A 27,973-nucleotide genomic window follows, 5' to 3' on the forward strand; every position below is an offset into this window, starting at 1 on the left:
TCTTTGAAAAACTTTAAAAAGTTTAAACGACCACCGGTATACCAGACTAGGACAATAACTAGCCAGTAAAAACTTCAAATACCATATAAAGAGTTAAAAAGCTACTTACTTAAACAATAGCATTTTAAGTTATTATTTTAACACGGTTATGTCATTGGAGGCAAGTACTTACCTCAAACGGTTCAAATAATTAGAAAAAGAAGTCAGCTTCTATATCTTCATTGGCAAGATTACTAATGAATTAGAAAGTATTTATATAATACATTATTAGTAAGACCTCATTAGACTACTTCTATGTAATTCAGACAATATGTAGTAGTCATTGAAAAGTATGTTGTTAGGTAAGTAATTACAAATGAAACCATTACCTAGTTTTGCTGGAAACTTACCCGTAGGCCATGCTAAGAGCGTGATGAAAGAAGTTTTTCTTTTATAATTTTTGCCATTTCCCTTATCTTTTTAACCGAAGAAACTTTCTTCAACTATCTTAATATCACAATCACAACAAATTAAACATATTTTCTCTGTATACTTAAATTCACTTTTCTCACAGTGTGGCCACCATTCCACAAACTGTAGACATTAAAAGCCCACCTAAATATTATTCCTCAGAGGCGAGTGATGGACCATCTATAGTTCACACAGTGGTTACAATAGGCCACCGATAGATTAGTCTGTCAAATCACGTACTTGCGTATCCTTATGTCCATTAGTTTATCTAATACCTGCACCATTTTGCAGACTATCCCTCTTTCTATATTCTCTTTCCTATAGATATTTTTCAATGAATTCCGAATTTATTGTTTATTTGCGAAAAATTCTTACTTTAACAAATACTCTCTTTAAGAAGACTTCTTATACTGCCCTGGTTTTCATGTCAGACCATAACTCACGTACAGAGCAGGAACTAAATATGAAAAGAATAACCAACAAACAACAAGTTAAAGTACTGGGTAGCTTTTCAATTAAAACAAAGTTATATATTTCTTAATTAAATACAAAACTTTTTTTATAAAATATATTCAACTCTATTTCCTTTTTCTGTTAACTCCTCCATAGCCAATTAATAAAGCTTGTTTTTACTTGTAAATGTTAATTTTATTTTTATTTCATTTTATTAAAAATTATTTTTTCCCATTGTAGTTTTCAAAAGATGGCGTTGATTGCCAATAAACCAATATACAAAAGTACTATGTTGCGTATAATTAATATTGTATTTTGAACACATATTGAATATTATTCATACGCTTCGATACGCATGATAAAATCAATGTTTTGAAAATCATGTTGTTTATGTATTCACACACACATAGACATATGCAACTTGGCATAACGTTTAACGCAATACCAATGTATTTAAATATTCATTAACATGTTGTTGTAGAGAGAATATATACATACATGTTTAAATTATTTATGCAAATTCTGAGAGATTTATAGCAGAATATAAAGAAGAGCTAATTGTAGAAACTGAAGATATAAAGGCATTTGTAGGAATTATACAATTTAAATTAAAAATACTATAACTTGTTTCAAGGTTCTGTTAAATTTTTAACACTCATGTTGTTTACAAGTTTGTTGTTGAAGTTTGCAGCAATTAAGAAATTAATTCAAAAGTCTAAAATATAATAAAATATAGGTTTCGGTAAGAAGGATAGCCACTCAATCAATCATGAGTGGCTCACGTGGGTCCACGGTCCCGTTGTGTTATCCTAGTGATCATAGGAGTCCATTTAATTATTACTTTCTACTTCCACATTTAAACCAGCCGGTTTGATTCACAAAGTTTAGGATATTCTTTAGGCATATCCCAGCTAGCTCATCCAAAAAAGATAGACCAGCAAGGCCGATACAATGTTTACTGCTTTTATTGAATGATGGGCAATAGCAGAGTAGGTAAGGTATTGTTTCCTCTTCCTCCTCATTATTACAACTCATACAGTAGTCGTTATATTCGAGACCCAATCTTCTGGCGTTATTGCCAATAGTACAGTGTCTCGTTATGTCTGATACCAACATTCTTATCTGTTCCCTTCGAAAGCTTTATAATAAGCTTGATCTGGGAGAATCCTATAGAGGCCAAATTGTTCAGTGTGAACCAGTGAGATACCAGTAAATACGTCGATTTCATCTTCCCCTCTCATCGCACCATTCCTTGCAAGTTCGTCAGCTATACAGTTTCCTTGACAATAACTATATCAAGGGACTCATATTAGTGTTATCTTCGGTTAACCTAGATGTCGTAAAGACACCCGCTAGATCCCTGTAGCAAAGCTGCGATATTTGATAGTTCAGCAGCCAGATGGCGAATCGCTTAATAGTAGATATCTCTGCCTGTAGAATACTACAATAATTAGGTAACCTGAAAGAGCCACCACCCGCTCTTCCACTCCTCTTGGAGCCGTCGGTGTAAACATTTGTTTACACTGACGCGTCTGCGTCTGTCGAAGTGAGGTTTCGTCTACATTAAGATGCAAGGATTCGAAGTACTTAATTATTTGTGTGTGCCCTATGCCTTGCTTCCACAGCACGAACCATATACGTTTATTCTGATTGCTGAATTAAGGGCCAGTTGAATCGCCATCAGATCAGCCGGTAACCAATTGATTATATTCAGGATTGCAATGTTTCGTAGGGTACGTTCGATGGCTGCACAATGAGAAGCGTTTTCCATTGCCTGCTACCATATGATAACACCATAGAATAGTATGGGTTTAACAACTGCTTTGAAGATCCAGTTGATAACTTTAGGGTTAACGAACCAGTTAGAACCAACCACTCTCTTACAGGTCTAAATAGCTATAGTTTACTATAGTTTACTATCAAGGAATACTCCAAGCTATTACTCATGATCAGTGAGATTGCGTCTTATTCCGTTTAACTTTGGAGGCATAAAGTTCTCATTCTTATACCTCCTTGTAAAAAGGACAAGTTTAGTTTTCAGCGGATTTACACTGAGGCCACAGCAAACACTCCACTTGCTGAGCAAGTTAAGAGTAGATTCCATTCAATTGGATATGGTATTTAGGAATTTACCTGATACCACTACCGCAACATCGTCAGCATAAGCGACAGTCTTAATTATCTTTTTATCTACTTCATTTAGTAAGGAGTTCATAGAAACGTTCCTGAGTAAGGGAGACAGGACTCCCCCTGTGGTTTGCCACGATGGGCAAGTATTGAGACATTGACTTAGAAGTTTTTTAATAAGCTGCTGAGTTTGCTGATCAACCCCCAAGCCATCAAGTGCGGCTACTATGGCATTGGGTTCGACATTGTTAAATGCACCTTCGATGTCTAGGAAGGCAACAAGAGAGTACACTTTATGTGCAAGTGAACTTTCTACTTGCCTTTGATATAGGCATGTTGTGATTTAGAGATTAATTTCATGGGTATGGTTAATCTCAGATGACTCTTGAAAAGCCGCAAGTCTATAGTCCTTTAGTTTGGTATGTGATGTTTTTCTCCCTTTAGGAATAAAGACCACATTACATATCATCCACATATGAGGATGCGTCCTAAGGCATGCTTTGGAGGTATAATACCATCTGAACCCGGTGATTTCTATAGGTCGATACTGTTCAGCGCCCATTGGATTTTCTCTCTATTAATGATTACAGAACAGATTATAGATGATTGCCTGGTAGGAAAAATAGGCTTCTTTTTATCTTTAAATTCCAAGTGGGCGAAGTGCCACGCCCACTTATTAAATAACTATTAAAAGTAATACTGGCATGACTAGAGTCCTCAAATTTTGCACGAACAACTTTTACACATATGTATATGAATACTGGGGGGAAAAATGGGCGAACTAACATTAGTGGGTGTGGCACATCCCACGCCTATATTGCTAACCTATACCAAAAGACGTAAATTTTGAAAATTATAACAGCTACAGTTCCCAAATTTTGTACGATAAACTTTTTGTGTCAATATGAAAATTTTGTGCAATAATGGGCGTATGAGAAATAGTGGGCGTATCATTCACCCATATAAAGTTAGTACCAAAATTCGCATATCTGGAAAACTATAAAAAAGTGCTCAAATTACGCCCAAACCACTTTGATATCAATATGAATATATTAGTCAAATATGGGCGGACTAGAAAAAGGGGGCGTGGTACTTACCATATGAGTTAAATACAAAAATTCGTGTATATCAGGAAAACTATTGGAGCTAGAATACTCAAATTTTACCCAAAACTATGTTGACATTCATGTTAGTATTTGCCTGGGTCGGGTCACGGGGGCGTGGTCCCTCCCATAAAAATTAAATAAAAAATCATATATCAAGGAAACTATTGGTGCTAGAATGCTCAATTTTGACATTTGTCTACTAAATTGGCGGATTACGGGAGGGCGATTCCTCCCATATGAATTAAACACAAAAAATAGTATATCTGGGAAACTAATATAGCACGAGCAACACTGAAATCCATGTGAACAAATTGCGGAAAATAACCAGACTAGCAATAGGGACATTTTTACATCTGGGCCCTAGAAACCTCAAATGTTGTACGTGTTGTATGGGGGCATGGCAGCTCCCATATCGTAAATGATTTTTTATTTATTGTTTTTAGGATAGCGAAGCACACTGGGTATTGCTGGTTAATTATAAAATACTCCAATAATCTTCTGCTTAATTTGTATAATACCCTTAGCTTACGAAAGATACATCTCAGTTTCAGGTTAATTATGTAAGAAAAAACTAAGCAAAAGTATCCTTTTTCCCCCTAATACTCTTACCAAGTGTAGATACTTAAAATTCTAAAAATAAATAAAATAAAATAAAATAAAGCTGTTCATAAAACTATTTTGCATATTTTCTCAAACCCTGTTTTCATCTTACAGCTGAATAAATTTGTTAAAGAAATTTTTCAAATTATAATGAAATATTTCCAAAGGAATTTAAAGAAAATTCCTTAAAATTAAATACAAATTATATAATTTTTTTTTCTATTTTTAAATAAAATACTTATGTATTAACTCTTAATATTTATTTAACATTTAACCTTTTTGTCCAGAATTTTCAAGTTTATTTTTTTTTTTTTTTTTGTTTTCTAGTTCCATTTCTAGTTGCATCATTGTAGTTTATGGAAGAGTATACTTAATTAATTTTTCCCCAAATATTTACCCTAGTTATTTTAGTTTTTCTCTCTTTCTTTTAGTATTATTTTTTCCATAAAAATATTTTATATACTTTGTTCTATCGTTTGCCAGCTAATTGATCACCAAAGTATTTTTGTTTAAGCAGTTTTTTCTTCTGGCATTTGCTTAAGACTCACCACTATAGTTTTCTACAAATATTTTTGTTTAAAGAACAAAGAAAAAAATCCCAAAATTTTCTTAAGTTCTTCTAAGTGCTGCTTGCTTTTCATTTTATAAATCACTTTAATATATCTTTACTTTAGTTGGAAAACGCAAAATTAATTTTTTGTTTAAATGTATAATTTTCTTAATAATAAATTTGTTGTCATTTTCTTTTTCTTTTTTTCCTCTTATTAAGTCTGTGTCATAATGCAATTTTGTGTTTTTAAACAAATTGTGGCAACTTTTCATTTTTGTCTAGCAGTAATTTAGTTTAATTTCCTTTAAAATTAAAAGAAGAGCCATTTGAAATAGTTGTTAAATAATTCTATCTTTAGCTTTTTGCTAAACGCGTGTATTTTGGCCATAAATTAGGTTGCTTTAGCTTAATATTAAATAAATTGTGAGTTTCTGAAAGTTTTACTTTTTGGGAGGTATTAAAACCGTAACAAATACATAAATATTGATTATGCAAATTAAATAAGAAAGATAGCTAGGGAATTAAAAATATAACCATTCTAGATACTAGTGAAACTTCCAACAATAAAACCCACAAGAGCTTTTGTTTAGTAATAAACTTTATCTCAACCTAAACACATTCCTAAAAAAAATTAAAAATACAAGACGAAAATTATGAAATAAAACACATTTCTTAAGCTTTAGGATCTTATTCATAAACTTTTATCAAAGGTTTATAAATCAAATACAACTTTGTTCTATAAACCTTTGATAAATATTAATGAATAAGGCAGTTAGTATTCGAAAAATTATCTTAAAATAATTTTTAAAAAATTATCTTTTAAAAAAGAATTATTTCATAAAATAAAATATAAATTAAAACAAGTATTTTCGAAAGATTTCTCCTTTAAAGAGAATTTTTGAAAATTTGGAACATTTTAAAATTAGAAAATTTGTTTAAGGAAATTTCCAAAAATGTCTATTTTAACATTCATATGGGAGGTACCACGCCCCCTATTGCTAATCCGTGAATTTATTACCCAAATGTTCACATGGATGCCAGAGTTCTTCATCTAAAATTTTAGGATTTTAGCTCTAAGAGTTTCTCAGATATACGAATTTTTGTATATTTAATCCATTTGAGAGGTTCGAAGACCCCCCAATGAATGTCCGCCCGTTTCACTTTTAAGTTAAATTTTCTTTTTCGAGCCAATTTATTAATCAAATGTTCACATGAATGTCTAAGTTCTTTGTGCAAAATGTCAACATTCTAGCTCTAATAGTTTTCGAGAAAAACGAATTTTTGTATTTAATTTATATGGGAGGTACCACGCCCCCTATTGTTAGTACCAGAATTTTTAAACCAAAAGTTCACATAAATGTTAAAGTGTTTTGTGCAAAATTTTAATACTCTAGCTCAAATAGTTTCCCAGATAAAGAAAATTTTTTATTTAATTCATATGGGGGGTGCCACATCCCCTATTGCTAGTCCACTCATTTTTTGACCCACATATTCACATTGATACTAAAGTGGCTCCGAAAAATTTAAAGGACTCTAGCTGTTTAATTTTCTCAGCTAAACTAATTTAAGGTTTTCCTTATATGGGAGGTGCCACGCCCACCATAGCTACCACGCTCATTTTGTCAAGTGGATGTCAAAGTTGCCCATACACAATTTAAGTACTCTAGCTGTTGCAGTTTCTGAGACTTTTAATACTTATTTTGTATGTAAGCGTGGCACGTTGCCCACTTGAAATTTTAAAACAAAAAGTAAAAGAAAAAATAAAAGATTTTCCTGTAAAAATGTCTGACAAATTGGTCCAGCCGTTTAGCATAAAGTCCAAACAAACAAACATGGTTGGTTGGTTTACATGGTAGTTCACTACGCGCGAACAGTCAAGTAGAGTCAAGAGACTCCATTTTGACCGGACCACTCCACTCGTTAGATGTAGTATATTACAGTTTTAGATCCAGCCTGAAGCAGTGAGAAATCTTAGGATATCATTAAGCTTAGATCCAGATATCTCACCAAGATTAGATATGAAGTAGCTGCCAAGGAAACGATTCCTTTTCACGGATAGAGCAGGACATTTGCAGAGAAGATGGAAGACCGTTACTTCTTTTCATCATGACCAAGGGATAAGTATCTTAAAGTTATGCCATCAGGCACATCCGTCACATATCTTACGCATGCTTCAATAGGGAGAATATGAACTTTCAGAACTTTGGTTGAAGTGGTGCCCCACATTATTACAAATTTACTGGTTTTGTAATTATGTAAATTTCTAGCAACAACTACTTGTTGTCTATAGTAACTACAACCAAAAATTGTCATTGTTCCATAAACCTCAATACAACAAAACTCATGTTGCCACAAAACGTGTGGCAAATGAACATAAAGCTCTGTTTAGTCTTTTACATTTGTTTATTAAATAAAATGTACAAAAATAGTCTAAACGCGAAAAATGTAAAAGCAGAACTAGAAATGAAAACAAATGGCATATTGTAAGCCAATACAAATTATAACAACAACAAAAACTACAGAAATTAAACAGCAACCAAGCGAAACGAATGGGCAAATAAACTAAACAATTTTCAAATAAGCCAAGTGTCAAATAATAAACGACCACATGGATGGCCACGTACCGCAAACATAAATTGCAAAGAAAACAAGTAAAATAAGTATTTTAAGTTTTTGTTATTTTATTAAACTAATAATAGATATTGTCGTAAAGTATTGTTTTGTGTTAGCAAAGTAATTTTCCATGATTTTTCTAATTCTAATTAAACTTTGCAAGTAATTAAAGGGGGAAAATTAATACTTATTTAAAGTTTTTATGTATACATATCAAGCTTAAAAGCTCTAAGCCTTTCTAATAAGTAACTTATAGCAATGGCAGAAAAAGTAATCTATCACAATTAGTTTTTGCTTCTCTTCCCCCCATTATTTGTCTTCTACTGGTAATATGTCATTTCTAATTTTTCTTTTCATTTTCAAACATTTGTTACAATAATGACATTTTCAATAAACTTATGTACATTTTCCTCTTAAATTGTACATGACACAGTGCTGTTCATTCGCGGACAGCCACATGAAGAGTGGAAAAAATTTGTCGTAATTGAAAATAGAACTAATTAATTTGCTGACACATAAATAACAAAAGTCCAAAATAAATTTTCAGCAATAATGTAGGCAATAATAATGATGATATACTACAAATAATCATAATTATTTACTTAATTAGAAAATATGTATAATATTCTAATAATTTTCTTAATTATACCCTACACCACTTTAGTGGGGAGGGTATATTGGGTTTGTGCTGATGTTTGTAACGCACAATAATATTGGTCCTATACCCACCTTAAAGTATACCAATCGGCTTAGAATCATTTTCTGAGTCGCTTAACTTATGTCCGTCCGTCTGTCCGTCTATCTGTCTGTCTGTCTGTCCGTCCATGTAAACCTTGTAATCAAACTACAGGTCGCAATTTTGAAGATAATTCAATGGCACTTGATCTTCTATTACCCCAGGGACAAAACCTATTGAAAATGGTTAAGATCGGTCCATTATTTCACCTAGCCCCCATATAACTGAACCCCTGAATAGGGCTTGTAAACCTTGTAATCAAACTACAGGTCGCAATTTTGAAGATAATTTAATGGAATTTGGCAGATCTTTTAAGTTCATAATTATTTTTAATATACTCGTATCTCGAAAAAAAAGCTGCAAAACCAAGTTCTATACTAGCCTTGATGACTCTCATGAATTTTATTATCATAGGGTCTCATTTGACCATAGCCCCTATATAAAGCCCCCTTCAAAATTTGATTTAAACAATTTTGTTTAACAATAAATGGCTTCAGTATAATTCAAGGCAAGATACAATTCAACTTAAATGCTTTATTACGAAAACTAAATCACATTTTATTTTTGTAACAGGTGTAGGGTATTATATGGTCGGCCTCGCCCGACTTTAATTTCTTACTTGTTTGTTTTTATATATTTATTTTTTGAATAGAACTTTTGCTAAAATAAGTTTATTTAAATATAAACTGAAACATGATTTATTACTATAAATTTTTTACACTATTTTTCAATTATCGTTGAATTAGTAATCTGTCAATTAAATGTTTAATCAATAAATCAAATCAATAGATGAAATGTTATTATACCCTTCTCCTTAGTGCGAAGGGTATATATAAGTTTGTCCTTCCGTTTGTAATTTCCGCAATATAATTTTACGATCCTTATAGGTAGCGGAGTCGATTAAGCTATGTCCGTCTGTCTGTCGGTTCATCTATCCGCGTGTCCGTCTGTCTGTCTGTTGAAATCAATTTTCTAAAGACGCCAAATATCTTCGGGATCCAAAACTTCATATATATAAGTTTGTAATTTCCACAATATAATTGTACGATCCTTAGATAGCGGAGTTGCTTAAGCTATGTCTGTTTGTCTGACTGTCCGTATGTCTGTCGGTATGTCTGTCAGTCTGTCTGTCTGTCTGTCTGTCTGACTGTCTGACTGTCTGTCTGTCCGTCTGTCTGTATGTCTGTTAAAATCAATTTTCTAAAAACCCCAAATATCTTCTGGATCCAAATCTTCAATAATTCTGTTAGACATGCTTTCGAGAAGTTTCATATTTAAAATCAGCAAAATTCGTCTATAAATAACTAGATTTAATTAATGTCAAGTGCTTTACGTGAACACCTTGCCATCAAATAAGCCGAGACTTTGTTCTTACTCACAGAGGACACAGTGAGCTAAATCTGCTCTGAACAGAGTTTTCTCTGAACATACCTGGACAAGAAAGGAAAATTCAATTGTTTACCCTGCACACTTCTCATTTATCCCTCACACTCATAAGAGAACAATATAGGACAGACTCACTCTAGGTATACGGACAGATGAGATCCGTATACGCCTACATTCATCCTGTATCATAGACATTTAACACCAACTCATTTTCAACGCTTAGTTCCACAGTCACTCTTCTGTGGGGATCTGTTGTCATTCGGCAATAGCAACGAACTTATACCGAATATATAGATCATAATATATAGATCATATAGATCAGCATCAGTCTTTTAACCGCAACTTACTCTTCCCGCGAATTTTGGTTTAAACCACAGCCACTACGTGGATCCCGAAGGAACCTCAACCAACTGACCAGTCAGGAAAAGTCCCTCGGGCGACTGGCCACCCAGATTATGTGGTTCTCCGAGGAGTGAATTGACATCACCAGTTTATAGTCCTGGCAGATTAGAGGTACTTGCAGCACCTCTTTACGCCGGGATTGCAATACACCAAGATGAGGGTCTTTCATCAAGGAAACATGCTCCGGGGGGGGCGAAATAACTGAGATATGAGCAAAAATCCAAGACAACCTCTGAAAATTTCATTAAACAAAAGGAATGTTAATGCACCCTAATATATCCATCTCAGCCACTCGTACAATCTTGATTTACTCTACATCCTGTCCTTTTGATATCAACAAATTCCTAAGATATAGTCTCTGTAGTATGTAACTCCTCCTCTGTTGAAACTTATTTCTTATTCTTCAAATACACGTTCTCTTCCCGCAATTTGGTTTTCAAACACAGTCACCATGTGCTCATCGGAAGGTACCCTCTCATAACCAGAACAGGACAATGGGGCAAGAGGGCAATTGGCTGCCGTAGTACCAAATAATTCTGGATCTCTGATTAGACCTCATTTGAAATTATTGCCCTAGTCTCTATTCTATTTACTTAAGACCTTCAAAAAGTTTTTCCATAAGTTTCGCCTTTTTAAAAAGCTTATTTTTATTTCCGTAATACCACTAAAATCTAGAAACGTTCCTTCAAAAAGACTTTTCTAATAGAAAAAGCTAAATCTAAATAAAACATATTCGCCATAAGTCCTTCCAATTGTCTGTCCTGGTGACTATCTTGTGACATACTTTACATGTTCGCCATGAGGCCTTTATCATGTATATCCTGCTGACTGTCCTGTGACTTGTTTATTCAAACATTATAATTTCGATAAACATATTACAATTTGTAGAATACACTCACTCCTTAGGCCTTTTGTTGTTGTGCTTCTTTCGAATCTACCATAACTTACTACACAGTTAGTTTTCAAATTTGGATAAATTGTTTGCATTTCTATAATATATACATAAATCTTTGTTTTCCTTTTGCATACCCTTAGTTACTTCAGACTACAGCGCATTGGGAATTAAATGCATATATTCAGGCAGTTGTCAATTGTTTGCATATTGTATGTCCATGTGACACTTGATTAGTAAAACCACAGTGAATAATTCTTCGCTTAAATAAGCTTTTTGTTTCTAATATGAATGCATTAGTTTGTTACTTTGTTAGGAATATTGCAGTATTCACAATATCCATATTGTCCATATTGTCCTTTCTAAGTGCATAAAGCTTATGTAGAAAGCCCTTATAAAGAGCTATATATTTAAAAATACATAACATCCATAAAGAACTATTTAAGGAGCTTTATTTAAACCTTTTTGTTATACAAAATATTCTTATATTAAGAGCTTTCCTTAAAACTTCTGTAAACGATTATATTGAAAACCCTTATAAGATGTAACTATTAAGCTCTGTTAAGAAACTTCCTTCAAACTTCGAATAAGCAGCTTTCTTCAATGTTCTTATAAGCAGCTTTCTTCAAACTTCTTATAAGAAGCTTTTTCTTCTTATAAGAAGCTTTCTTCAAAATTCTTATAGAAGCTTTTTTCAAAGTTCTTATAAGAAGCTTTCTTTATAGGTCTTATAAAAAGAGCTCTAAAGAGCTTTCTCGAAGGCTTTCTTTAAAGCCTCGGTTATATATAAAATCCCTTATAAAAGCTTTCTTTAAATCTCTTATAAGAAACTTTTTTAAAGCTCTTATAAGGAGAAGATTTTAAGACTCATATAAGAATCTTTTTTAAAGTTCTTATGAAAAGAGTTTTTTAAACTCTTATTAGAAGCTTTTAAGTTATTACAAAAAGCTATTATAGATATACATATTTCTTTTCTTTTCTTTAAAGAACTAATAAAGAACTTTTCTTAAAGATCTTACGTATATATGTTAAAAATCTTATGAATAGCTTTTTTAAAGCTCTTATAAGAAGCTTCTTTCAAAGATTTTAGAAGAAGAGCTCTAAAGAGCTTTTTCCTAAAAAGCTTCGGTTAAACATAAAACCCTTATAAGGATCATTCTTTAAAGCATTTACAAGGTGATTTCTTTAGCTATTTCTAGAAACTTCCTTTCAAGCTTTCTTTCCTTCTTTTAAGCTCTTATAAAAAACTGCCTTAAAAGCTCTTTTAAACAACTTTCTTTAAAGCGCTTATAAACAGCTTTCTTAGAACTCTTATAAGAAAGTTTTAAGTTATTATAGAAAGCTCTTTTAAGCTTACTTTAAAACTATTGTAAGTAAATTTCTTTTAAAATCTTACTGGAGTTTTCTTTAAAGAACTTATAAAGAGCTTTTCTTAAAGAACTTAGAATAAACTTCTTACATACTTCCTATGAAAATATATTTATTAAAGCTTTTATGAATAGTTGTATTTAATGCTCTCATGAGGAGCTTTTTTTAAGTTCTTATGAAAAATTTTCTTAAAAGTTCGAAAAACATAAATTTCTTTCATCAATTTTTAACTTTTATAAAGTTCTATTAAAATCTTTTATTAAAGCTTCAAAATAACAGCTTTATATATGTATATCATTGAAATTTAGAGGCTCATCATATATTGTTGTGGCCTCCGGTAGATTAGTGGTTAGCGTTCTAGTCCGGAGGTAATGGGTTCGAGGCACTGGTTAAAAGCTCACATCAGTCTCCTTTCAAACTAACTAATTAGAAACAGAGCTTTTTCTTTAATAGGATTTTTAAAATTCGTTGCAGTCCAATCTTTCTCTAAGCTAAATATAGCGGCAAACATTTTTAACATTTCTTTTAGTTTTTCCTATTCTAAATATAAAATTTATTATTCATAAGAGACTTAATTAAAAATATGTAAATTTAAACGTTTTGGCCAACAACAAAATAAAACCGAGTATGTTTAAATCCATTTTTAATTTTTTGTAGAAAATTGTAAACATTTTTTTTATTTCACACTAATAAAATTTTTTTTATCTTATAACGTTTTTCGTTTTGTGTTGTTTTTTCCTGTTTCAGTTTCTTTTAATTTATTTTAGCTGCATGTTTAAAAACACTTAAAAAAATCAACTGAAATGTAGAAGAATAAAAAATAAGAAAGCATTTCCCAAAAGAAAACATACATAGATAGCAAATGTTTCACAAAGAACTGAGAATGAATAAAAAACAAGAATACATGTTTTAAATAGTTCTATCAAATAAATTTATTTAGTTAAGTGTTCTTAAGGAAATGAAAACTACTACTTGATTTGCTGCTTTTTCAAAAAATAAGTATATGTTTTCCTAGATTAAAACTACTACTAGAGTATAAACTTGAAATTTAATTGAATAAACACACTTAAACTATTTAAAGAACAAAACTAAAATCCCAATACTTAAGCCACTTCCAAAGAACCTAATTAAAGAAACATTTAAAATGAAATTGAGAAAACAATGCGGAAAGAGAACCTATAAAAAAAATTACAAAAATTAATTAAAATTGTCTTTTTATATTAAGGCAATAAGTTGGCAATACACGTGTTTGTTAATAACTTTTTGGTCAAGTTAATAAAACTGTAAGTAAGCCAACGACACGCCACTTGTAACAAATAAATTAATTAATATAATAAATCGATTTTGGTTTATTTGTTTCTTAATAATAGTTTTGTTATAAAAAAAGTAACTTAGAAGTAGTATTACTACCCCCACCTGCCCCCTTTTTAATACCTTTAGTTATGGAATGTTTAACCACCCTTAACATACCACCTCCTCTACTCTACTCAATATTATTTTACAATCCAGTAGACAATTTTAATTGTTGTTATTTGGTTATGAAAAAAAATGTCTTGTTGTTTCCCCTAACTTTAAACGACACTTTCAACACCCTGTTGTTAATGAACTATAAAAAAATTATAATACTTTTCTTCTTTTTTTTCAACAAACAAACAAAAAACAATAAAATAAAACAATAAAAGTATAAAAATTTTTGTTTTAAGAATAACTTAATAAAACAAAACTAAAACAACAACTACAACAAAACCTTAAATAAAAATTTTGAAATAAAACTTACTTTTATTTCCCATCAATTATGTATTGAGGTCAGTGTGTAGTTGTATCATAGAATTATTTATAAGTGTGTAAGTGTATATGTATATTTCTTTAAGATTGTAAGATTGTAAGAGTTAATTTAATGAAAAATTTCAAATTATATAAAATTTTAGTTTACTCAGGCGGTACGGTTGTACATATAATAACGGTTGTTGGATAGACGAAATAATGGACCGATTTCAACCATTTTTAATAACGTTCGTCCTTGGATTGAATGAATGTGTCAAATTTCATCAAATTATCTTGAAAATAGCGACCTGTAGCGTGCGCACAAAATTTACATGAACACCCAGACAGACAGACAGACAGACAGACAGACAGACAGACGGACAGACAGATCGACAAACAGACAGACAAACAGACAAACAGACATACGGACAGACAGTCAGACAGACGGGCAGACAGACGGACAGACAGTTAGGCAGACAGGCGGACAGACAGTTAGACAGACAGGCGGACAGACAGATGGACGGATATAGACGGTATACTTTAAGGTGGATGTATGACCAATATTATTGGGTGTTACAAACATCAGCACAAACGCATAATAGTGTAGGGTATCGCAATACTTATAAAAGGGTTAAGAAGGCAATTATTTGTCAAAAAGCTTTAGCTAAACTACAAAACTTTTTTGAAAACTTATATTTGTTACCCGCCTCAAAAACTTTTACTGTAATGAATACCACTATTTATATCGACTGATTTCATTAAATACAAGAAAAGTTTGTTAAATTTGAAAGAAAAATCTTTTACAATGAAAGTTTTCTGCAATGGAGAGAAAGCTTTCTATTGCTGTTTTCTAGAACAATAAAAACTAAACGTAACTCCAGGGCACAAACATTTATTTACTTTTCACACCAAAACTCTCTATAAATAAACATTAACAACAACATTTAGTTACATGTTAACTGCAATTAAAACAGATATCGGTAATGAGCTATCTGTACGATTTTGGTTCTCTATCGGAGAGATTTTAAAACTATTAATGGATAAGTGTAGATGGATAGTAACACCTGAACTTTGGAGAGAAGACTTCAGTTGAGCTACAAAGATAATTTCTAGCGTATTAGTTGTTGAGTGAGGGTATCAACCAAGATAGTAGTGATTCATTTTTAGAATAGACTGAAAAACAAGTACCAAAAAGTATCATTCTCATTTACTCCGGGATCTATATACCTTGTTTTAAGTTTCAAGGTTCAATATTAAGAAATTTCAAGAAGTACATTTTGAAGAACGATAACGTACCAAAACGTACCCTTTTCTAGGTTCTCACTTACTCCGGACTCTATATGCTTAATTTCAAGTTTCGAGGTTAAATATTATAGAAAATTCAAAAAGTACCTTTTGAAGAACGAAAAAGTACCAAAAAGTCTCATTTTATAAGCTATCATTTACTCCGGGACTTAATTTCATGTTTCTAGTATATATATATAGTATACGTGCACTTTGCTCGAGTGCTCGAGGTATTTAATCTCTTGCCATAGTAGTCCCGTTGGAGAATAACAGGTGTCATGAGGAAGCTCAATCTAACCGATACAAAGGAAAAGGCATTCACTGGTTAGAGTCGATAGAACACTCTCCTTAGGAACATTCTCATTATCTAAAGACTCACCCCAGTGCATTCCTGAACCTCCTAAAGTCGATAAACTAAAGATTAAGGTATTACAACTCCACAACGCATCAACCAGCTTTAAACGATACTTCAATCATCACTCCATTCTTTCTTCCGACATCTCAACAGATACAACCCAGGATTCGATGGTACATCTCACTCCAACACATACCCAATCTTTGCATTATCAGCTGAATTCAAAAATTTTATTAATCCACAGCCTTACCCTGTGGTTCGTACCTCTCCTAGAAACTAGAAGCGGTAACAAAAACTTATCCCGAAAATTTATATTTCACCGCGTATCAATCTTTTAACCAAGCACCCCCTTTCTGCGAGTTTAGGTTTAAACCACAGCCACTACGTGGATTCCGAAGAAACCTCAATCAACTGACCAGCCAGGACACTGTCCTGAGAGCAACTGGCCACCCAGTTGCACCAGATTATGTGGGGCTCTCGTTAGACCCCATGTCAAATCATATCAAGGACTAGCCGAGGAGTGAAGTGACATCACCAGTTTATGGTCCCGGCAGACTTGAGGTACTGTTAGCACCTCTTTACCCCGGGATCGCAATACATCAAGCCAGACAGACAGACAGACAGACAGACAGACAGACAGACAGACAGACAGACAGACAGACAGACAGACAGACAGACAGACAGACAGACAGACAGACGGACGGACGGACGGACAGATAGACAGACAGACTAACAGAGCTTATTCGACTCAGTCATCTATAAAGACTCGGAATATAAATACTTTATAGGGTCGGAAAACTATAAAATATGTAAATTACAAACGGAATGACAAACTTATGCCCTTCTCACGAAGGTGATACCTCTCAACTGGGACTCTGCCTTAATGCAATTTTTTGTCATTAAAAGTCTAAAGGCTCAAATCAAAATCGATTACAGTTCTCAATATCTATGTAAAAAGGCTCGCAGGACTCTCTATAGGGTCCTTACAACTAGAAACTGGAAAAAATTCATTGACTGCTGAACTCAAGATAACAAAACGATCACGAGAACGATGGAAAGAACGTTATGTGTATATTGAGGACCATAACTCGATAAAGAGGCCCTTTTCGTTAGTATTAAAATGAGAACGAGATTTCTAAGCTTGCGGTCGTCCAATGACCCGGTTAAGCTCTCCGGTATTATATATTACCACTATTAAGAACCTGTAAAGGGACTTATTTACAAGTAAAGAAGACAAATCCTGGCAATTTTTCTATTAATAAAGAGATTAAATCTTTATAAGAGTAACCAGATGAACGTGTCTGGGATTGAGAAGCATTTCTTCATGAGATTCTTAAAAACGCTGTTTCTCGGGACACTCTAATATACAAATACATATGCCTTCAATTTTAATTTAAGAAAATTTATTACAACAAACATAATACTTATTATCCTACTCTAATCACTAATCAAAACCACAGCTAAACAGCTGCAAGGCTAATTTTACGAAACAAAATTTCCTAAAGGCAATATTAAATATTTTAATGAGCAAAAATTTGCTACATAATACAAGCTAATGTGGCATGATAATGATTACATTGATTACAATTAACAACAATAACAAATTACATTATAACTAATGCATAGAAGAAAATCGCTAATAAAATCCTAATATCACTCATACACACACACACACACGCACACACACAAACAAAAAGTGTGACTTTATTTAATTGCAAACATCAATTTCCTAAATTAAACTTACACCTGCAAAAAGGTAGGAAGGCGTTAACAGAGGTGTATTAAATGTAACACACACGTAAATAATTTTTATAACTAATTTAAGTTAAACAAAAAGAAATTAGCTATTTACGAGCATTTGCTTAACACATGCCAGCCAACTGCATTAAAGACCTTTAACACTATAGGTCGTTAATAAAAGTTTTATATTTGTGGTTTCTATGTTAAATTCTATAAATTAATATTTTTCTTTTCATGTCACCCAAAAGTAAGCAATTGCTTTTAGAAACGCTAAGACCAAAAACCACAATAGAATTCTTATAATTTGAATAACTCACCGGAAAACGTTTTTCGTTTTTTGTTTTATATTTCATGTATTTCTTAATTTGTTCCCCTAATTTCTTCACGTTACTTTTTTTTATTACAAATTAACCAAAATTAAGTATTTAAAAAGCTATAAAAAGCTAAAATGTAGAAGAAAAAGGTCGCCTATAAATTTAGTAAATATTTCCTTTTTGTGGTAATTTATATTGAAGAATATTTATTTGTTAAATGTTTTTTTGTTTTTTCTTTCTACAGACTTCTAAAGAAGGTCTTAAAAGTTTAGTGTAGAAATTTGTCATTGATTCAAACACAAATTTTCAAATTGGTGACACACATGAATGACATTAAATGACATATGATTTGTGTGCGGAGCGTATACTTTATATTTAAAGTTAAATGTATTCCACATACGTTTAGGTGTTTAGTGCTGTGTTGTCAGAGTTTATTACAGAGTTTAATACGTATGTGTGTGTTTTGCTAGAGATGTCAAATTAAATGGTTATAATTTGTATTGAATGTACATTCGTTAAGGTTTTAGGTTAAGGAAATTGTATTGTTTTAGGGAATATAAATCAAAAAGACCGTTGCTGCTTGTTTAACACATGTCACTAAATAAAATTTATGCCGAATTTTTCACCGAAATAGAAAACATATTAGTTCCGGTTTTGTTATATAATGGTATAATTTGAAAGGCGTTTTTTTTTGTGAAATACAACACAATTTAGCTATGTCCATCCATCCGACTGTCCTTTCAAATCTTGTAATCAAACTACAAGTCGCAATTTTCAAAACAAATAGATGGAATTTGGCATATATACCTATTTTAATCTAAGGACGAAGCCTATTGAAAATAGTTAAGATTGATTCGTAATTTCATTTAGACCCGAATAGGCTCATGGCGCCTAAATTATACTACTTGATTTCTTTATGATTAGACTTCGTTTGACCCTAGCTACCAGACACAAAATAGCTTGAAAGTCTTTAATTCACTTATAAACACTAGTATCACAATATAAACTTAAATTTTTTTACCAAAATTTATGACTCCAAATAAAGCTTCTTTCAATAAATACCAAATTTTCCAGCTTTACACTATTCCCACCAATTGCCATATATGCGTCACATTCCCCACATTTTATAGAAAAGCTTGCTTACTACTACAACTACAACAATGTTGTAAAGAAAAACCGTCTCTAAACTGCAGCAAAATTTTAATGAAAAACATACTCTATACTACAGAAAAACTTGCCCCAGTGTAGAGAACACTTCTGTAGAAAACCATACCCTAGTCGAGAGATCTTCTATTCAAGAGCGAGGTTTTCAAGAATATCGAGAGCGAGTTTTTCTAAAAATCTATCTCTAGTCGAAACAATGCTTTGTAGATAAACTTCCTCTATTCGAGAGCAAATTTTTATAGTAAATATAGCTCTAGTCTGGAGCAAAGTTTTATAAAAAAACTTACTTTAGTCGAGCGCAAATTTTTAAAGAAAAACTTGCTTCAGTCTAGAGCAAAGTTTTATAGAAAAACTTGTACAAGTCTAGACCAAAGTTTTATAAAAAAAATTTGCTAGAAAAAGTTGCTCCAGTCGACAACCATTAGAACGCTGGATTTTGTCGAGGGCAAAGCTTTATAGGAAAGCTTAATCTAGTCGAGAGCAAAGTTTAATAGAAAAACATGTTCTGATCTAGAGCAAAATTTTCTAGAAAAACTCGATCAAGTCTAGAGCAAAGTTTCATAGAAAACCTTATGTAGTCAAGAGCAAATCCTTACTCCAATCGAAAGCAAAGCTTAATAGTAGAATTTTCCCTATTCGAAAGGAAAGTTTTATAGAAAAGCTTAATCTAGTCGAGAGCAAAGTTTCTTCTATTCGAGAGCGTGGTTTTCAAGAAAATCTAGCTCTAGTCGAAACAAAGCTTTATAGATAAACTTCCTCTATTCGAAAGCAAAGTTTTATAGTAAATGTAACTCTAGTCTAGAGCAAAGTTTTATAGAAAAACTTACTTTAGTCGAGAGCAAAGCTTTAGGGAAAAACTTGCTTCAGTCTAGAGCAAAGTTTTATAGAAAACTTGTTCAAGTCTAGACCAAAGATTTTTAAAAAACTTTGCTAGAAAAAAGTTGCTGCAGTCGAGAACCATTGGAAAGCTGGATCTCTTCGAGGGCAAAGCCTTATAGGAAAGCTTAATCTTGTCGAGAGGAAAGCTTAATAGAAAAACTCAGTTTTCCAGAAAAACTTGATATAGTCTAGAGCAAAGTTTCATAGAAAACTTTCTGTAGTCCAATCGACAGCAAAGCTTAAAAGAAAAGTTTTATGGGAAAGCTTGATCTTGTTAAGAGCAAAGCTTTATGGAAAAACCTGCTTCAGTCTAAGGAAAAGTTTTATAGAAAAACTCAAACTAGTGTAGAGCAAAGTTTTATAGAAAATTTGAAAACCTTGCTTTAATCTGGAACAAAATTTTATAGAAAAGATTACCCTAGTCCAGAACAGATCTTTATAGAAAAACTTGCTCTAGTCTAGAGCAAAGTTTTATAGAAAAACTTGCTCTAGTCTAGAGCAAAGTTTTATAGAAAAACTTGCTCTGGTCTAGAGCAAAGTTTTATAGAAAAACTTGCTCTGGTCTAGAGCAAAGTTTTATAGAAAAACTTGCTCTAGTCTAGAGCAAAGTTTTATAGAAAAACTTGCTCTAGTTTAGAGCAAAGTTTTATAGAAAACCTTGCTGTAATCTAAAGGAAAGTTTCCTAGAAAACTTACCTTAAAACTTACCTTCTAAAACTAAGTACTGAATTCTATTGTTATTTTAATATTATGTTATAAACTATACACTAGCCTCAAACATAAAATCAGTTTTAAATTCAGAATATAAGTCACTAATTATAATTTAAGCTTTAATTTAGATTTAAGTAAACTATTTAACATTTTTTTTACTTCACAAATTTCCAGGAATGAAAACACTGTTGCCAAAAATACACTTTTTTAAAACAAAAACACTTTTTCTACACACTTAATTTGTATTATTTTACATAATTTTTTTAAATACTGTACAAAATTTAAAAAAAAATATTCTAAAATGTTTAGATTTTACTATTAAACTTTTTTAAATATCTTCATATTTAATTCAAAATTTTTCTTTAGCAAAATTTTTAATATTCTACAATTTCCACGTCCTCTGCAGTTAATTTTTCTCTTTTTCAAATATTTATTTTTCTGCTGATTTTATTTTCACCTATAAATTTCTCTTTTTAAACACTACTTTTCATACACTCTTTTTTAATAATATTTTATCTATAATATCATAAATTTTTTACTACTATGAACTTACCTTAACTTCTCTTTTTATTCTTTTTTTTTATAAAACAAATCCTTTAAATTTCTCTTATCTAACTCCTTTAAAACAGGTTTGTTTTTTCTACTATAACTCTTAAAACTGTCTTTTATTTCTTTATAACTATTTTCTTCCTTACATAACAAAAAAACTGCTCTTTTTTCTAATATTTTTTTTCTTACATAAACAAACAATTTATTTAAATATTTAAATAAAAATATTGTTTATTTTCTTTTTTCCTTTTGTATTTATTATTAAAAACATTTATAAACAAAAATATACTTTAATATAACTATAAAAACCAAACACAAGTAAAAAAAGTAAACTTTTTGCACTCATATTAACAACACATAACTACATATGCATATAAAACCCACATTTACTTATTTACTCCTACACACACACATGTACATGTACATTGTACTTACACTTACTCTTATATAAATAACATAACGTTTATTTTTCTATATGTATTTTATATTACATATTTTTTTATATCTAAAGAGTCTGTTATTATATATAATATTTTGCTTTACCCTACACCTTAATAATGGTTACAGCCTTGAGTCACCTTTTTGATTTTTCTAATGCCACAAAATATATTTTATAATCTTTATCTAAATCTTTCTCTCTCTCTCTAACAATGTTTATTACTATTTCTAAACCGTCTGCCAATGGCACATCAAAAGTTTTAAAATAAATGAACCATGTCCCTTTATTTGTCTAGCTCAAAATGAATAAATAAAGTAAAAATTTAGGAGTAAAGGAATGTATGAATCACTTTAGACTATCAGTCACTATCCAGCACTAATGAAACAAATTACGTCTTTACCAAAACTATTATCTTGATATATAGTTACAAATTAAACGCTAAATTCTAGTCTAGAGCAAAGTTTTATAGAAAAATTTGCTCTAATTTTTCTATAAAACTTTGCTCTAGTCAAGAGCAAAGAAAAACTTGCTCTAGTTTAGAGCATAGTTTTATAGGAAAACTTGCTCTAATCTAGAGCAAAGTTTTATAGAAAAACTTGTCTAATCTAAAGCAATGTTTTATAGAAAAACTTACTCAACTATAAAGCAAAGTTTTATAGAAGAACATGCTCTAGTGTAGAACAAAGATTTATCTAAAACTTGCTCTAGTCTAGAGCAAAGTTTTACAGAAGAACTTGCTCTAGTTAAGAGCAAAATTTTATAGAAAAGCTTTCTCTAGTATAGAGCAAAGTTTTATAGAAGAACTTACTCTAGTTTAGAGCGAACTTTATAGAAAAGCTTTTTCTAGTCTAGAGAAAATTTTATAGAATAACTTGCACTAGCTTAGAGCAAAATTTTAGAAAAAAGTTTGCTCTAGTCTAGAGCCAAGTTTTATAGAAAAAGTTGTTTTAGCCTAGAGTAAAATTATAGAAAACTTGCACTAAACTTATAGAAAAACTAGCCCTATTCTAGAGCAAAGTTTTTTAGAAAAACTTGCTATAATCTAGACCAAGTTTTAAAGCAAAGCTTGCTCTAATCTAGAGCAAACTTTTATAGGAAAACTTGCTCTAGTTTAGAGCAAAGTTTTATAGCAAACCATGCTCTAATCTAAAGCAAAGTTTTATAGAAAAACTTGCTCTAGTCTAGAACAAATTTTATAGAAAAATTTGCTCTAGTCTAGAACAAAGTTTTATAGAAAAACTTGTTCTATTCTAGAACAAAGTTTTATAGAAAAACTTGCTCTAGTCTAGAACAAAATTTTATAGAAAAACATGCTCTAGTCTAGAACAAAGTTTTATAGGAAACCTTGCTCGAGTCTAAAGCAAGGTTTTATAGAAAAACTTGTTCTAGCCTAGGGAAAAGTTTTATAGAAAAGCTTGCTCTAATCAAGAGAAGAGTTTTATAGAAGAGCTTGCTATAATCTGGAGAAAGTTTTCTAGAAAAACTTGTTTTATAGAAAAACTTTCTCTAGTCTAGAGCAAACTTTTATAGAAAAACTTGCTTAATCTGTGGCAATGTTTTATAGAAAAACTTGCCCTAGTCTAGAACAAAGTTCTATAGAAAAACTTTCTCTAATAGAGAGCAAAGTTTTATAGAAAATCTTGCTCTACTCTAGTACAAAGTTTTATAGAAAAACAAAGTTTTATAGAAAAACTTGCTCTAATCTAGAGCAAAGAGGGAAACTTGCTCTAGTGTAGGGCAAAGTTTTATAGAAAAACTGGCCCTAGTCTAGAGCAAAGTTTTATTGAAAAACTTGCTCTCGTCTAGAACAAAGATTTATAGGAAAACTTGCTCTCGTCTAGAGCAAAGTGTTATAGGAAAACTTTCTGTATTCCACAGCAAAGTTTTATAGGAAAACTTGTTCTAGTCCATAGAAAAGTTTTATAGAAAAGCTTGCTCTAGTTTAGAGCAAAGTATTATAGAAAAACTTGCCCTAGTCTAGAGCAAAGTTTTATAGAAGAGCTTTCTCTAATCTAGAGAAAGTTTTATAGTAAAACTTGCTCTAGTCTAAAATAAAGTTTTATAGAAAAACTTTCTCTAATCTAGAGCAAACTTTTATAGAAAAACTTGCAAAGTTTAATAGAAAAACTTGCTCTAATCTAGTGCAAAGTTCTATAGAAAAACTTTATCTAATATAGAGCAAAGTTTTATAGAAAAACTTAAAACTGTAATCTAAATTTTATGCGAGTTCCCTTGTCTAACTTATAACCATTCGCTTGTAGGTGTAGGATATTTTTTTACATACTAACAAAAAAAAAAAGCAAAATATTATATAATTTGTATAAAAGTAAGCTTGAGTAAAACATAATCATATATAAAAAAAACTATAAGTAATAATAATATTGTATAATAAAAAATAACTGTTGAAATTGTTGTAAGCAAAAAAAAGCTAGTATAAACAAAAAACGCAAAAACTATATTTAAAAAAAGAAAACTATTGCTGCTACGTTGTTTTTTGCTCTTATGCGTATTTTCACTTTTACTACTACAGCTATAAGTATTACTAATACTGTTGTCGTTAACTACATAAAGAAAAAGCCAACAACTATATATTGTTTTCTATTTCCTGTTTAAGCTCTTTTTTAACTCCTCTTTGCTACCTTTTTTTTTCTCATGAATTTTAATAACTTTTTATATGTATTTGTAAACAAGTATTTCCTTTCTGTTTTGTTGATTTTAAGCTATTTCAACTGTTGTATAATAAAAAAGTGTTTTAAAACATATTTTTTGAAATTCTTAAGTTTTTATTTACATTTTTAAGATTTCATTTATTATTATTTTATATTAATTTTTCCCATAACTTTAATTTTATTATAAGATTTGGTTTTTAAAATAAAGTTTTTTATTTATTTATTAAAATTTTAAGTTTTTAAATAAGGTCTTTACTAAAAGTGACACCGTTTTTATTTGGATATTTTTTTTTATTATTATAATCTTTTATGTTTTATGGATTGAACTAAAAGCCTGTAACGTTTTAGATAAACAAAAAAAAAGAAAATAAATGGAATATTAAACCATTATTATCATATTTTTTCTTGTGAATAAATAAACCATATTTAAAATGCTACTACAATATCGTAAGAACCCAGAAAGTCTCAAACAAAAAGTACTACCACAATAGTTCCAACAACCAACCTAAAATACTGAGAAAGAAAAAAACTTAAAAAAAAGAAACGTACAACAAATATATAAGAGTCTAAAACAAAACTAAAAACAAAAGTGTTACTCTGGTATGATTTTTATTAAATGTGTGTATGAATATTTTACCAATAGTTGTGTATTTCCAAGTTTTTTTTTTCGTCTAAATAAATATTGTATAATTTTATGTCTTTCTTTTTTTTTAAATATTTTATTTATTTTATATGTATCTTCGTCTATGTGTTTTATAAAACAATTTCCCAAATAAATATGTATATTTACATTTTAATCTGTGTGCTAGAGAGGAGGCCAATATACATGTATACAAGAGAAAAACTAAATACATTTTTTATGGAGTTTAGCCAAAAACACGTGCTCCAAATAACTGATAATTTTTAGTCCTATAAAGTTATTTTTTTTTTAAACAAGTTTATGTCTTAATCTTAAAACTATTTAAAAAATACTTTAATTTATGTTATTTTAAGTGTAAGGGCATTTCTTTTGAAAAATAGTTTTTAAATACTAAAATCTTTGAAACTAATTAAGTCATCAAATTGTTTAGCAAAAGCTTAACTATTTAGAAAGCATTTAAAGGATTTTATTATTTCAATTCTCTTTTATAAATATAAAAGCTTTTGCAGTTCCTTTTTGTTAAGAAAAAGCTTACCTAATAAGTTTTATTAACTACAAACTAAAAAGCTAAATAAAAGCATTAAAGCTTCTGCTATAAAAAAAACTTTAAAACTTAATTTCTTCAAAATGTCTTAATAAAGTTTTCAGCTTCATTACATTTCAATAAAATATCAATTCTAAAGCTTTCCAAGTTGTTGGCAATATATATTATATTCCAAACTAATTTATCAAACAACGAAGAAAAGCTCCTTAGTAAAAAGCTTAATTTCTTCAAAATGTCTTAATAAAGTTTACAGCTTCATTAGTTCCAAAAATATCTATACTAAAGCTTTTCAAATGATTTGCAATACATATTATATTCCAAACTAATTTCTCAAACAACGAAGAAAAGCTCATAAGCTCTTTAGTTAAAGGTAAAACAGACCAAAGTTTGGCCTACACAAACAACTTCTAAAACAGCTTCTAGAACAACAAACTTATACAGTTTTCTTCTGATTTAAAAGTTTTACAAATTTTTCGTTAAATTATTTTTAAAATTCATAAATTTTCTCAATTAAAAAGCTTTTCCTCTATTAAAAAGCTTAAAGCTTTAAAATCTTGCATCAAAAGCTTTAATAATGAAATTTAAAAGCTTAAATAGTAAAGGTTTTAAGTCTTCTAATATCCAAAGCTTTTACAATCTAAAATAATAAAGATATTAAAGCTTTGAATTTTTTGAAATTCCAAGCCAGTGAAATGATATAAATTAAATAAAAAAAGAGCTTTTTATAGTTTCGAAGCTTTAAAGCTAAATAAGTTGTAAAGCTTTTACTGTTATTAAACTTTTAAATACCTCTTCAACCATAACTTACTTCAATAAATGTACCTCATATTGTAAGCAGAAAGCTAAAATAGTCGAGTAAAGCTTCAAATATATACAAAGCTTTTAAAATCTAAAATCCTAAAGATATTAAAGCTTTTAAATAATTCGAATTTTTTGAAATTCCAAGCCAGTGAAACGATATAAATTAAATTAAAAAAGAGTTTTTTATAGTTTCGAAGCTTTTAAGCTAAATAAGTTGTAAAGCTTTTGTTACTAAACTTTTAAATACCTCTTCAACCACAACTTACTTCATTAAATGTACGTCATATTTTCAACAGAAAGCTAAAATAGTCGAATAAAGCTTCAAATATATACAAAGCTTTTCAAAACTGAAATCCTAAAGATATTAAAGCTTTTAAATAATTCGAAATGTTTGAAATTCCAGGCCAGTGAAACGATGTATATTAAATTATAAAAGAGCTTTTTACAGTTTCGAAGCTTTTAAGCTAAATAAGTTGTAAAGCTTTTACTGTTACTAAAATTTTAAAAACCTCTTCAACCACGACTTACTTCATTAAATGTACCACATATTTTAATGAGAAAGCTAAAATAGTCGAGTGAAGCTTTATTAAAAATAAATGCTTTTGTGAAGCAAAAAGAAACAAATTTTAAATTAAAAAAAATTAAAATGTATCTAATCATATAAATAATACCAAAGAGTTAAAGCTTTAATTACATAATTTAAAAGCATAAATACAGAGTCAAGAAACTTGATAGACTTTTTATTGTGCAATTACATAACTCTAGACTCAATAATTTTAAATTTCAAAAAATTATCGAAAAAAAGTACATTCATGGAAAAGAAATGTGTTATTGAGAATAACATCGCTCCCACTGTCTTCTCTGCTTGCACTACATTAGTTTGATTCCGTTAGTCCTACTTTAAACAGATATTCAATCTTCTTTAAGAGATTCCTACGTAAAAAACAATGCAAGTTAAAATTTTAAAATAATTAACTTATTTTTTAACTGAAATGCCTTCTACATTTAAACAAATTTTCAAATCTAATTGTGTTTTATTTAAAACAATTTTCTCCTTAAACTAATTTTGAATTGAAATTTTTCCTTTATGTCAACTTTTTTTTAACATTCTACTTTTCTATTTATTTATTTTTTTCTTACAATTTATTTCCAATCTATTTAATTATTTAAATTTCTATACATATATTTTGCATTTATTAATGTCTATGTATTTCATATAGAAATCATACATACAAACAAAACATTTTATGAAGTATTATCAGTATTTTTTTAAATTTTATTTAAAATTTTAAATGACATTTTCTTGTAACATTCATTTATACATTTTTGTTTTGTGTGAATTGAAATAATCTTAAATAATAATAATAAAACTGTTAAACAAAAGAAAACTAAACTAAATAAATTAAACTAATATTTATGAACATTTTTTATGTCTAT

At 30.1% G+C, this 27,973-nt stretch overlaps 1 protein-coding gene across 14 annotated transcripts in view; it reads left to right on the forward strand.

Annotated features, from left to right (window-relative positions):
- The window catches only part of LOC119604279 (small conductance calcium-activated potassium channel protein), a 245,111-nt gene that overhangs the window by 164,719 nt on the left and 52,419 nt on the right, over positions 1–27,973 (forward strand). The gene's annotated exons all lie outside the window — the stretch shown is intronic.

This window comes from Lucilia sericata, unplaced genomic scaffold (genome assembly GCF_015586225.1).
Source record: "Lucilia sericata isolate MDLA Ls3-8-SP2 unplaced genomic scaffold, ASM1558622v1 Contig000378F_arrow, whole genome shotgun sequence".
NCBI classification, from domain to species: domain Eukaryota; kingdom Metazoa; phylum Arthropoda; class Insecta; order Diptera; family Calliphoridae; genus Lucilia; species Lucilia sericata.